The sequence below is a fragment of the Myotis brandtii genome, unplaced genomic scaffold (assembly GCF_000412655.1).
Source record: "Myotis brandtii unplaced genomic scaffold, ASM41265v1 scaffold58, whole genome shotgun sequence".
Lineage (NCBI taxonomy): Eukaryota > Metazoa > Chordata > Mammalia > Chiroptera > Vespertilionidae > Myotis > Myotis brandtii.
In genome coordinates, this window is record NW_005370176.1 from 1,627,711 (window position 1) to 1,640,627 (window position 12,917).

The 12,917-nt window shown below is 38.1% G+C and overlaps 1 protein-coding gene across 1 annotated transcript in view; it reads left to right on the forward strand.

Moving 5' to 3' along the window:
- The window catches only part of CCDC18 (coiled-coil domain containing 18), a 153,774-nt gene that overhangs the window by 136,527 nt on the left and 4,330 nt on the right, over window positions 1–12,917 (forward strand). The window lies entirely within an intron of this gene.

The window sequence follows — 12,917 nt, forward strand, 5'->3', positions numbered from 1 at the left end:
ACAGCAGAACGACTGGGAATGACTGGTCACTATGACACACACTGACCACCAGGGGGCAGACGCTCAATGCAGGAGCTTCCCCCTGGTGGTCAGTGCACTCCCACAGGGGGAGCTCTGCTCAGCCACAAGCCAGGCTGATGGCTGCCAGCACAGCGGTGGTGGTGGGAGCCTCTCCCGCCTCCTCAGCAGCGCTAAGGATGTCCAACTGCAGCTTAGGTCTGCTCCCTGCTGGTAAGTGGACATTCCCCGAGGGCTGCGGGCTGCCAGAGGTATGTCTGACTGCCAGCTTGGGCCCGATCCCCCAGGGAGCGGGCCTAAGCCAGCAGGTGTGTATCCTCTGAGGAGTCCCAGACTGTAAGAGGGCATAGGCTGGGCTGAGCCCCCCCTCCCCCCGCCCAGTGCACAAATTTTTGTTCACTGGGCCTCTATTCTTCTATAAAACCTGATAAAATTTGTTTTCATTTAGCCTTTAAGATTACAGTTGTGTTTACTGTATATTATTTATTCAGCCATTCACTTCATTTAGAATTTATTGAAAAACTACTATATAATTGTAGTTTCTGGGATTATGGGAATAAACAAAAATGACTAAGAACCTGTCCAAACAGAACTTCCATTCTAGTGGGGAGACCATCAATAAACAACTAAATAGACATATGTTCTAATGCCAGGTGCAAAGAAGTGTTACGAAGAAAGTTGGTAAGAGGATGCCTTGTGACAGGGTTACTATTTTAGATAGATTGATCAGGACAGGCCTCTGACATTTGATTAGAGTCCTGTAGGAAATAAGGAAGTAAACTATCTCAGTATCTGGAGGAAGAACATTGGAGGAAAGGGAACAACAGCTACTAAAATGCTGAGGTGGTAGCATGCCTCACGTTCAAAAATCAGCTAGGATGTGTGTGGCTGGTTTGGTGTAAACAAGAGGGAGAGTAGTAGATGAGAAAGTAAGAGATAATTCTGTGGGATACGAAAGGGATCTTATAGTTCCTGTAAGAAGTTTGGATTTTATTTGAAGTGTAATGGGAAGCCATTGAAGGGTTCTGCTTAAGGACATGACATGATCTGATTTATGTTTTTAAAGGACTACTCTGGCTGCTTTACGAAGAATGGATGATAAAGACGCAAAAGCAAAAACTATCTAGTAAAAAACACTATCTAGGACAGTGATGGCGAACCTTTTGAGCTGGGCATGTCAGCATTTTGAAAAACCCTAACTTAACTCTGGTGCTGTGTCACATATAGAAATTTTTTTTGATATTTGCAACCATAGTAAAACAAAGACTTATATTTTTGATATTTATTTTATATATTTAAATGCCATTTAACAAAGAAAAATCAACCAAAAAAATGAGTTCACGTGTCACCTCTGACACGCGTGTAATAGGTTCGCCATCACTGATCTAGGAGGCTACTTGTAATAATCCAGGCAAGAGATGATTTTGGTTAAGCAGGAGGAGAGATGTAGAACTTTTGAGAATGGTTCAATTTCTGGATATATTTTGAAAGTAGAACCAACAGGATTTAATGTAGGTTTTGAGTGAAATAGAGGTCAAAGACTTTGGCCAGAGTATCTGAGCATTTACTGAGGTGGGGAATACTAGGAGATAGGCAGATTTGGAGGCATAGACATAATCAAGAGTTTGATTTTAGATATATTAAATTTGAGATTTCTATTAGATGTCTAGGTGGCGATGACAAATGAGTGATTAGTTTGAGGCTGAAGTTATTTTTTTGTTTCATTTTTTATTAAATTTATTGGGGTGACATTAATAAAATTATACAGGTTTCAAGTGTACAGTTCTATAATACATCATCTGTATATTGCATTGTGTGTTCACCCACCCAAAGTCAAATCTTCTTTCATTACTATACAATCAAAACGTCCTTTCTCTAACGTCTCCCATCTCAAACAATTTGATTCTCTACCCAAGTTGTTCACAGAAAAAATGTCTCAGCTGACAACCCTTTCGTGTTGATACCTCAGCGTGACAAAACGTGTCTCTCAGGCAACAAACAAAGGAGAGAAGGCTTTTGTTGCTGGTGAAATAGAGGGTTAACACAATTTGAAAACATAAAGAGGCCATCAAGAGTGCAACCAATGGAGGCCGGGGGAAGGTCAATGGGGAAATAAAGGAGACATATGTACTACTCTTTGCAATACTTTAAGCAATAAAATAAATTTTTTTAAAAAAGAGTGCTAATGTTGCTAAGGGTGTGAAATTGCTCACAAAACAGCAATCATAGGTAATTGAAGAGGTAGAAAAATTGTTGATTATATAACTAAAAGCAGTTAGCTGGTGATAGCATTTCAGAGATAGTGATATGTGAAAAATTCCTTTAAGGCTAATAGGAAGTCAATAAATTTAAGAAAAGAAGTGTTTGTTTATAAATTAAGCAGTACATTAGACATGCATTGTATATAAGAAAGGTTAAAACAATCATTTAGGAGTCTGGAATGTGTTAATTCAATTTACATTATTTGTAATGGAAAAAATTATTCTGTTTTTGAATAAATCACTTCTCGAACAGCCTTCTGGAACGAATTAAGTTAGAGAAATGAGGTTCCACTATATATTTGATCCCCTTTATTTCCTCCCCCGCCCTCCTTTGCTGCTGCTAAACACCATACTGTTGTTTGTGTCTATTAGTTTCTGTTTGTTTGGATTGCTTGTTCTTTTGTTGCTTTTAGTTTTATATCCCACATGTGAGTGTTCTTGACTTTTTCTGTGTGACTTGACTTATTTTGCTTAGCATCATATTCTCAAGATCCATCCAGGTTGTCGCAGTGGCAGTGTTTCATCTTTTCTTATGGCTGAGTAGTATTCCATTGTATATATGTATCACGTCATCATTTTTTTTTTTTTAATTCTCACCTGAGGAGTGAGGGTATATTCTTCATTGATTTTTTTTAAATTTTTTTTTAGAGAGAATGGAAGGGCGGGAAGGGTGGAGAGAGAGAAAAACATCGATGTGAGACACGTCAATTGGTTGCCTCCCATACAGTGGGGATTATATCTGCAACTCAGGTATATGCCCTTGACCAGGAATTGAGCCCAAGACCCTCAAGTGCACAGGCTGATGCTCTAACCATTTAGCACAGCTGCCAAGGCTGTACCACATCTTTTTTTTTATCCAATCATATTGAAGGATACTAGAAAAATTGTTTCCATGTCTTGGTCACCATGAATAATGCTGCACTGAACATAGGGATATGTATATCTTTATGAATACATGTTTTCACATTTTTCAGGTAGATACCCAGAAGAGGGATTGCTGGGTCATATGTTAGCTATATCCTTTATTTTTTGAGGAACCTTCACACTGTTTTCCATAGTGGCTGTACCAGTTTACATTCCCACCAGCAGTAAATGAGGGTTCCTTTTTCTGCACAACCTCTCCAACACTTGTTATTACTTGTTTTGTTGATAATAGCGATTCTCACAGGTGTGAGATGGTATCTCATTGTAGTTTTGATTTGCATTTCCCTAATAGCTAGTGGAGTTGAGCATCTTTTCATACATCTGTTTTCTATTTGTGGGTTTTCTCGGGAGAAGAATCTATTCAGGTCCTCTGCCTATTTTTTTTTGGATTGCTCCTTTTTTATTGTTGAACTGTATGAGTTTTTCATATATTTTGGATAACCCCTTATCAGAAGTGTTGTTTGCAGATATTTTCTCCGATTTGGTTGGTTACCTTTTTGTTTTGTTGATGGTTTCTTTTACTGTGCAGAGCTTTTTAGTTTGATATAGTTCCATTCATTTATTATGTGGTTTTTAGTTCTCTTGCCTTTGAGGTCAAATTCATAAAATCCCCTGTTTTTTTCTATGTAATTTATTGTTTCAGGTCTCATATTTAGGTCTGTGATCCATTTTGAGTTAATTTTTGTGTATAGTAACAAATAACAGTCTGGTTTTATTCTTTTGCATGTGGCTTTACAGTTTTCCCAGCACCATTTATTGAAGAGGCTTTCTTTTCACCATTGTATGTTTTTGGCTCCTTCATCGAAAATTATTTGCCCGTATACATGTGGGTTTATTTCTGGGCTCTCATTCTGTTCCATTGGTCTGTCCATCTGTTTTTTGCCACAGTATCATGCTGTTTTGATTATTGTTGGTTTGTAGTATAATTTAAAGTCAGGGAGAGTGATCCTCTGGCTTTGTCTTATTTTTCAGGATTGCTTTGGTTGTTCAGAGTCTTTTGTGGTTCCATACAAATCTGAGATTTTTTGTTCTATTTCTTTAAAAAAATTTATTGGGATTTTGATGGGGATTGCATTAAATCAGTATATTGCTTTGGGTGATATGGCCATTTTATTTAATTAATTAATTAATTAATTAATTTTTTTTAGTCTTCTTCACCTGAGGATATTTTTCCATTGATTTTTAGAGTAGAAGAAAGAGGGAAAGACAGTGAGAGAGACATATCGATTGGTTGCCTCCTACATGAGCCCTGACCAATTCCTATGGTAGGGGAGGAGCCTGCAACTGAGGTTCATGCCCTTGACTGGAATTGAATCTAGGACCCTTTGGTCCTTAGGCCAACGCTCTATCTACTAAGCCAAACCAGCTAGGGTTGATATGGCTATTTTAACTACATTGATTATTTTAATGAACATAAAATATCCATTTCTTTGTGTTTTCTTCAACTTTTTAAATAATGTCTTGTAATTTTCAGTATATAGTTCCTTCACATCCTTGTTAAGTTTATTTCTAGGTATTTTATTCTCTTTATTGCAATTGCAAAAGGAATTGTTTTTTTCTCCTCATTTCTTTTTCTAAAATTGTATTGTTAGTGTATAGGAATGCAGTGGATTTTTATACATTTATTTTTATCCTGCAACTTGACTGTATTTTTTATTTTATTTATTTTTAGAGAGAGAAAGGGAGAGGGGGAGAAAGAGAGAGAAGCATCGATGTGAGATCAGCTGCCTCCTGCATGCTCCTTACCAGGGATTGAGCCCACAACACGGGCATGTGCCCTGACCAAGAATTGAACCAGCAACCTTTTGGTGCATGGGATGACACCCAACCAACTGAGCCACACTGATCAGGGCAATAAACCAGCGTTTTATATATTAGTGGGAATGATCCAGTAGACATGGAAACTGATAATTCAAGACAGAGAGTGGAAGGAATAAAATTCTTAAGGTAGAAGAAGATAGGATCCAGTAGAGAAACAGAATTGGCCTAGAATAAAGAAGGCAGTTCATCCACTGCAGTGGGAAAAAAGGCAGAATATATGGGTACAGAAACATGTACAGTGGAAGATTTGGTGGGAAGGGAGGAATTTCTTTATTGATTGCCTTTATTGTCTTAGTGAAATAAGAAGAAAGAGTATAATTTAAGACATAGAGTATCATCTATTGTAGGTTTAGGATCAGGGAAGAGCCTGCCTGGTGTGGCTCAGTGGTTGGGCATCAACCTATGAACCAGGAGATCAGGGTTCAATTCCCGGTCAGGGCACATGCCTGGGTTGCGGGCTCAATCCCCAGTGTGGAGTGTGCAGGAGGAAGCTAATTAGTTATTCTCATCATTGATTGTTTCTATCTTTCTCTCCCTCTTCCTTCCTCTCTGAAATCAATAAAAAAATAAAAATATGCAAACTACTGTAGCAGTTCCTAAGAAAATTCAGCCAAAGTTAAATTCTATGTACATATGGTTGTTTATTGTAGCGATACTCTACTGAGTTTTAAATTTGCATTAACCATAGTTACTGCTCATTTCTTTAAGCTCACATAGGATTCTCATGGCTCAGGAGCCTCAAATTGCATGACCTATGTTGACTTAATTTTGTCATAGATAGAAGGGACTGGCTCTTTGGGTTTACTCAGAACTCACTTCAGGGCTCCTTTGGAACCCATTCTGGGACTTATGCTTTACAAATGCTCATCTGAGGGTTTTCTTCAATTCTCTGATGCTCATTACTTGCGTATTATACATTATTAATCTTATGGGGAAGGTAATGAAAGGCATCTTTTTAATGCTTTTCTGTAGGGCTTCTATTGTTTTCTTTTCTAATTTCACTGTTGGGTTGTTTATGTTTTTTTATGGAAGGTAAGAAAATTCACAGTGAGAACTGCTACTGTTGAAACTTTGTCTTGCTATGGTTTTACTGTTTATGGTCATTTACGTGTACATTGCTCTAATAAACATGTATTGATTGCCTTGTAAATTTTACATGAGATATTTAAAATTATCTTGATCTGTCATGTTAAAAAGTCTTTTTCTGCCCTAGCCAGTTTGGCTCAATGAATAGAGCATCGGCCTGTGGACTAAATGATACCAGGTTTGATTCTGGTCAAGGGCACATGCCTGGGTTGCGATCTCTATCCCAGTAAGGGGCGTGCAGGAGGCAGCCCATCAGTGATTCTCTTTCATCATTGATGTTTCTGTCTCTCTCTCCCTCTCCCTTCCCATGATCTACAGGCTAGTTCTGGTTCTCAGCTTATTCATCTACTAACTGCATTGGTCTCCAATTTACAAGAATAATCTTTAAACACTTTTAAGCCAAGTAAACTATTGTTTAAATGAAGTGTTAGAAAGAATTCCAAATATGTCAATCAGATGCGAAGATAATTTATCTGGTTAAGGGAGGGTTATGTCCGATTTTTAACCAGCTATGTGCTCACCCAGTTTCACGACTGCATATTCAGACTCCAGGACTGCCCTGGATTACCCTTTAAAGAAAATAAGCACAAGCTTAGGGCACAGGCACCAAGGGAAGTGGAAGCACCACAGAGTTTTGTGCCCTAGCTATAATGCATTTAATTCTTTCACTGCCACGCTTAACTGGAATAGAATTTTTTGTAGTTATCTTTATCTGTCATGTTAAAAAGTCTTTTTCTGCCCTAGCCAGTTTGGTTCAGTGGATAGAGCATCGGTCTGCAAACTAAATGATCCCGGTTCGATTCTTGTCAAGGGCGCATGCCTGGATTGCGGTTTTGATCCCCAGTAAGGGGGAGTGCAGGACGCAGCCAATCAACGATTCTCTTTCATCATTGATGTTTCTATCTCTCTCTTCTTCTCTGAAATTAATAAAAATATATTTTTAAAAACACCCTTTTCTTTGGAATGGTGAATGTAAAGCTTAAAAGCTTGGTTTGAGGTGTCATTGGCTATTACATTTGTTTCTGACTCATGGTGTGAGTTTCACTTCTATAGAGAGTAAAACCAGCTGGCCAAGTCTGATAGCATTTAACTCATCCGCTGATTTGGACCTTAAACTCATTATTGTAAGCAATGGAAGGGCCAGGAGGCATTGTTGGACTGTGCTTAGGGCATCAATTGACCTTAATGGAGTTCCCGCTCCAGAGAGAATGCAGTCTTAAAATCCACTGATTCAGCAGAATACCATATAGAAATTGGTATGTGAGAAGTGCTTAGCAAGTGTTAGCTCCCTTTCTTCTGTTGCAGCCCAAATACTAAATTTCCTGACACTTAGCTATGTTGGCAATTTCATTCACAATAAAACCGCTAACAGTAGTATTCTGCTTTTCTGACAAAAGCTTCAGAACTCACAAAATATTACACATATACAATTTTAAGGCATTCACAGACTTCCAGTAAAGAACTTTTGTTTTAGATTAGAGCAGTGAAAGTGTTGTTGATTGATTAGCCAAGTCATAGTTTATTCGGAAGTTATAGGAAGTATTATTTCTTATTATTTCCATCTTATTTACAAAAAGGAAAAGTAGTTTACAAAATATGGTCTGTATACTTTGCAATAAAATGAAAAATAAGAATTGAAAAAATCAGCTACAGGGGGGAAATGGGGGAAAAAACAAGATGAGGCAGGAGTGCAGGTAATATCTAGAGACATAATAACATTTTCAAGTTCCTGGCCCATGGAAAGGCCAAGGTATGATAAGAGTATTTGACCTGCATTTTTAGAATCTCCTGGGCCGTTTCCCTCTATTTTTCTACTTTATGTTGTGCTACTTTCTTTGGGCAAACTTTATCTCTTTTTTTTTTCTTTCCTGCTCTATTTTTATTTTTTCTTCTTTCTTTTTCATTGACTTTCTTCATGTAGCCTTTGGTCTTTCTTATCATGCCCTCATTTGAACTATGTGACACCAGTGGCTAAGTATCTTATTTTTATTATGTCCCCATTTTTGTGTTTTAAATCAATTTAGTTTAACCTTGCATTCCTTCCCCATCCTCAACCAGAATTATTTGCTTTTTACATCCATGAGGTCCATTATTGATCCATTTTTATTCATTTTTTCAATTAGCTTAGTATTTCCAGTCTTGCTTTAAATTATGCTCCTGATTGTTTTAGTGGATTTTTAATGCTAAATCAATATAATAATATTTCAATATTAATCTATTATTTTGTATTATTCCAGGGAGAAGATTTATAATTAAAAGAAGATGTTGATGTGATGAAAAAATGTGACTTATGGTACAGTGCTGTGTTTCCTTATTATATGTAGCTCATACTTCATAGAAGCTGTTATTTTATTGCTTTTGAATAAATTTTATATTTCAATATTTTTAAAGAAAGTTCTTTCTTCTAAAGCTTACTTATATTTTTTGTGAAAATTAATTCATTATTTTTGGTTTAAATTTTCTGCTTTCTTTGTTTTTTATGTAAAAACTAGAGGCCCGGTGCACAAAATTCGTGCACAGGTAGGGTCCCTAGGCCTGGCCGGCAATCAGGGCCGATCTGTGGGGTGACTGGCAGGGCGATTGAGGGGCCCCCACTGGAACCCACCTTGGCTGGCCTGGGGCCTGCGGGCTGGGGGAAGCTCCTGTGTTGAGTGTCTGCCCCCTGGTGGTTAGTGCACATCATAGCAACCGGTTGTTCCACTGGTCATTCAGCTCTTTGGTCGATTTGCATATTAGGCTTTTATTATATAGGATTATTGTTAAAATGCACAAGTACATTGAGTCATTTATATTTTTTTAATCAGACTACCTTAGTATTGTTTATTTTTCTGGTAATGCTTTATTTTTTAAATGAATATTACAAATTTAAAAGTCATTCTGCCACAGGTTCGTAATTGTGCTAATAATGGCAGGCTTCTGTTGAGTGTTTGTCATTTTCCAGGCACTATTCTAGCAGTTTATATTTGTTAACTCATTTAATCATATGATAATGACATGAAGTAGATACTATTATTATTCCTGTTTTACAGGTGGAATTATTTAACATAATGACACAAGTATGTGTTACAAAGAAATTGATATGTTCTAAGCATATCAATTGGGTTAGTGACTCCATTTACACAAGTTAACTTTATGGTAGAATAAAAATAATGCAGCAGAATTAGAATGACATTTAAACATTTGAATTTACAAATCTCTCAAGAGTTCAGATTTGATGTCTTTAGACAAAATATTTAATTCATAAGTAAATATAAGTGATCCTTAGAAAATAATACAGAATTAATCTTTTCTAATAGTTAATCATTAAAGTTGTTAATATGTTGACAGTGCCATTTGAACAACACTAATTCAGAATTTGGAATTATTTGTCAGGTGTGGAAAAAATTTATCTTTTTACTGCTACTTACTAGTGACTTGACCCTAAGAGTTTTAAGTATTCTTAGCCATCACCCTTATTTCAAGAATTTTGTTTAATCCTCACCCAAGGATATGATTTTATTGGTTTGAGAGAGAGAGGAAGGGAAAGAGAGCGATAAACATTGATGGGTTGCCCCCCACAGGTTCCCTGACCAGGGATCGAACCTGCAACCTAGGTGCGTGGGACGATGCTACAACCAACTGAACCATCCAGCCAGGACTAACCATTTTTGACAAACATTAACCTCTTCCTTTTAGCTTCCTTCCCCTCAGTACAGCTATATTAATATTTATTATTTGTTTCAAGCACCCCTTTTATGCATCTCCCACATTCTCAAGGTAACTTAGCCACATACTTCACAGGAGATCTTCAGGTCAAATCTTCCTCAATTTCCTTCACGTTCCTGGACCTTCCTATGCCAGTGTGCATTCTTATTTTCTTCCTTCCTATCTCAGAAAGGCTTATTTTTTCTATAAGGCTACTTGTGCACTAAATTCCATTCTTTCCCTTTAACTAACCTAGGAATTTATTCAATTAAGTAACCTAACACATTCAAAATCTTTTACCTGGCCTAAAAAACACCACCAACAAAAACCTCACCTTTATATTACCTACCCCTCAAAAAAAAATTGTCTCCTTATGGGGCTCACTTATTATTTTGTCTTTTCTATATCCCACTGGATTCATACAGTTGCAATAGGAATAGCCATTTATGCTCTAATTCATTAACCTCTATAATCACTGGCTACAGTTGATTCAATCAGAATTAGACACTTAATTTAAGTAGGGCCAGAGTCCTTTTTAAAGACTTTGGAAACTGGCACTGAAAACAAAAAAATCAATTGTAGCCTGGACTGTAAAATGCAAGGCTCCGGAGCTCTCAATAGTCATGTATCCTACCATGGACCAAATAAGCAATGCAAGTAGTTTGGTAAAAGGAGGAGAGAAGATGAAGCTCACCTACAGAGAGAAACAAGAAACAGATACTAATGGTCCCTGGTTCCACATGTTTGTGAGACCTAGCCACCCTATTGACCTTGCATTCTGAGACACCACAGTATTCTTAGCTATTTACTTAAGCTAATGTACTTTGTCTTTTCTTTTGCTAGCAAGTTTTATAGAAAAACTAGTCTATACTCCCTGTCTTACTCTTTAATTCCCACTCAGTCCTTAACCTAATATAATCTGACTGACTCCTACTACTCTGTTGCCATATTCAGTGTCCTGTTTTTGTTCTTTAATTTTTTATAGCATTTGACATTGTTTTCCACCTCTCCTTTGATATTTCTTTATTTGACTCTAGAACACTACTAGTCCTTCCTGACTCTCCTTTTAAAAACAAAGAGCTAACCTTTACATAATGCTTACTGTATGCTAGGCAGTATTATAAACACTTTACAAATATTAATTTATTTAATCTTCACAACAACCTTATGAGGAAATATCTTGTAAGGAGGTCATGCAACACAGCACCATAGAATCACATGGTATAGTTTGTTGAGGAAAAGCTTAACATGAGAGTAGAAGGAGAGTATACATAATCCCCAAACTCTTATTCTACACTTTAGGTTAGTCATAGTCTGCATGCACCGTGTCCAAAATTGCAGTAGAGAGGAACCCTGCCTCCATGATATTCTACATTTATTAGGTTGGGGCAGGGCAGACTGTGCACCAGTGGAAACTTCCTTGTAGGGTAAGTGGCCTTATTAGAAAGAGTTGAGCTAATTTAAACTTGTTGATCTTTGCTAGTAACAATTTGAGAGGGCAGGAGATTGGGGCTGAATGAGGCTCCAGAGCTATCGTGATTTGTCTCTCATCAGGCAAATGCTATTATTTATCACTTCTGTATTTTTACAGAAAATAGGCACAGATGGGTTAAATAATTTTTCACATGGTCATATAGCTTTATGAGTATAATAGCTGGTATTTGAGCCAAGTATTTGATTCCAGAATCCCTGCTCTTAACTACCGTACCAGATTTCTTCTTTATATTGCCTTTTAGTTCTCTGAACATCCATTAGCTTGTCTGCCTGCCTCTAAAATATTGGGATTCCCTAGGTTTCGATGTTGGACCTTTTTTCTTCTAAAGATCTATGTTCTTTTTAGATAATCACATCCAGTCCTATTGCTTCATTAAGAGTCTTTATGGTAATAACCTCCAGATTTATATCTTCATCTCTTTCTTGCAATAGATTTATATTTGCACTTGCCTACCCAGAAAATTCTCTAGATAGTCTGCAGGTGTTGTTGTTTTCTTTTGTTTTGTTTTTTTAAGAAAAATTTAAATTTATCTAATACTCATTATCTTTCCTCAAAGCTTTCTTTTCCTGCTTTTGTGTTTCTATGTTTGTTTATATGGTGTGCTTATTTTCCATCGTCTTTCACCCAGTTCTTGCCATCAAAGATCACCATCTGATGGCTATCAGAATACTCTTCTCGCCCTAGCTGGTTTGGCTCAGTGAATAGAGTACTGGCCTGCGGACTGAAGGGTCCTGGGTTCAATTCCGGTCAAGGGCACATGCCTGGGTTATGGGCTTGATCCCCAGTAGGGGGTGTGCAGGAGGCAGCCGATCAATGATTCTCTCTGATCATTGATGTTTCTATCTCTCTTTCCCTCTCCCTTCCTCTCTGAAGTCAATAAAAATATATTTTAAGAAAACTTTAGAGAAACCAAGATGGCAGCATAGGTAAACACCGGAGATTGCTGCCTCGCACAACCACTTCAAAAATACAACTAAAAGACGGAAAGGACATCACCCAGAAACACAGGAAGGCTGGCTGAGAGGAAATTCTACAACTAGAAGGAAAGAGAAAAGCATACCGAGACTCAGAGGAGGTGTGGTGCGGAAGGAAAATACAAAGGTGCGGAGGTGCATGCGGAGAGGGCTGGCGGCTGAGGACACGATTGTCTTTTTCAATCGGGAGGGAGTCTCAGGCTCTGAGCTCCAGTTCCGGGCGAGTCTCTGGGGACCCAGACTCATACGGGAGAAACGGGACTGTCTGGCATCGGTCGCAACTCAAGGGCAGCTTTTTCTCGGAGGCACTCACAGTGATTGCCAGGACCTCTGAAGGCAGGACTGAGAGCAGTCATACTGCTTGCTCCACCCGCCCTGTTGATCCCCTGGGACCCCGCCCCGCCCAAGCCGTGCATGGAGGCTTTTGCATATGAAAGGCCTGGCCCTTTGTAATCTGAAAATTACTTAACAAACTGAAGCTGCCCCAAGGCCCCAGGGCAACTTGCATTGCTTTACAGCTGGCTTCTGCTGGGTAGCCTCAGGCAAAGGCTAGATTAGCACCTCCTTAGATCCAAGAGCCAATGTACCCAGTGGTCAGAGTGGGACCATCCAATTACAACTACTCAGATCTATAAGGGACACACTCAGGGGGCA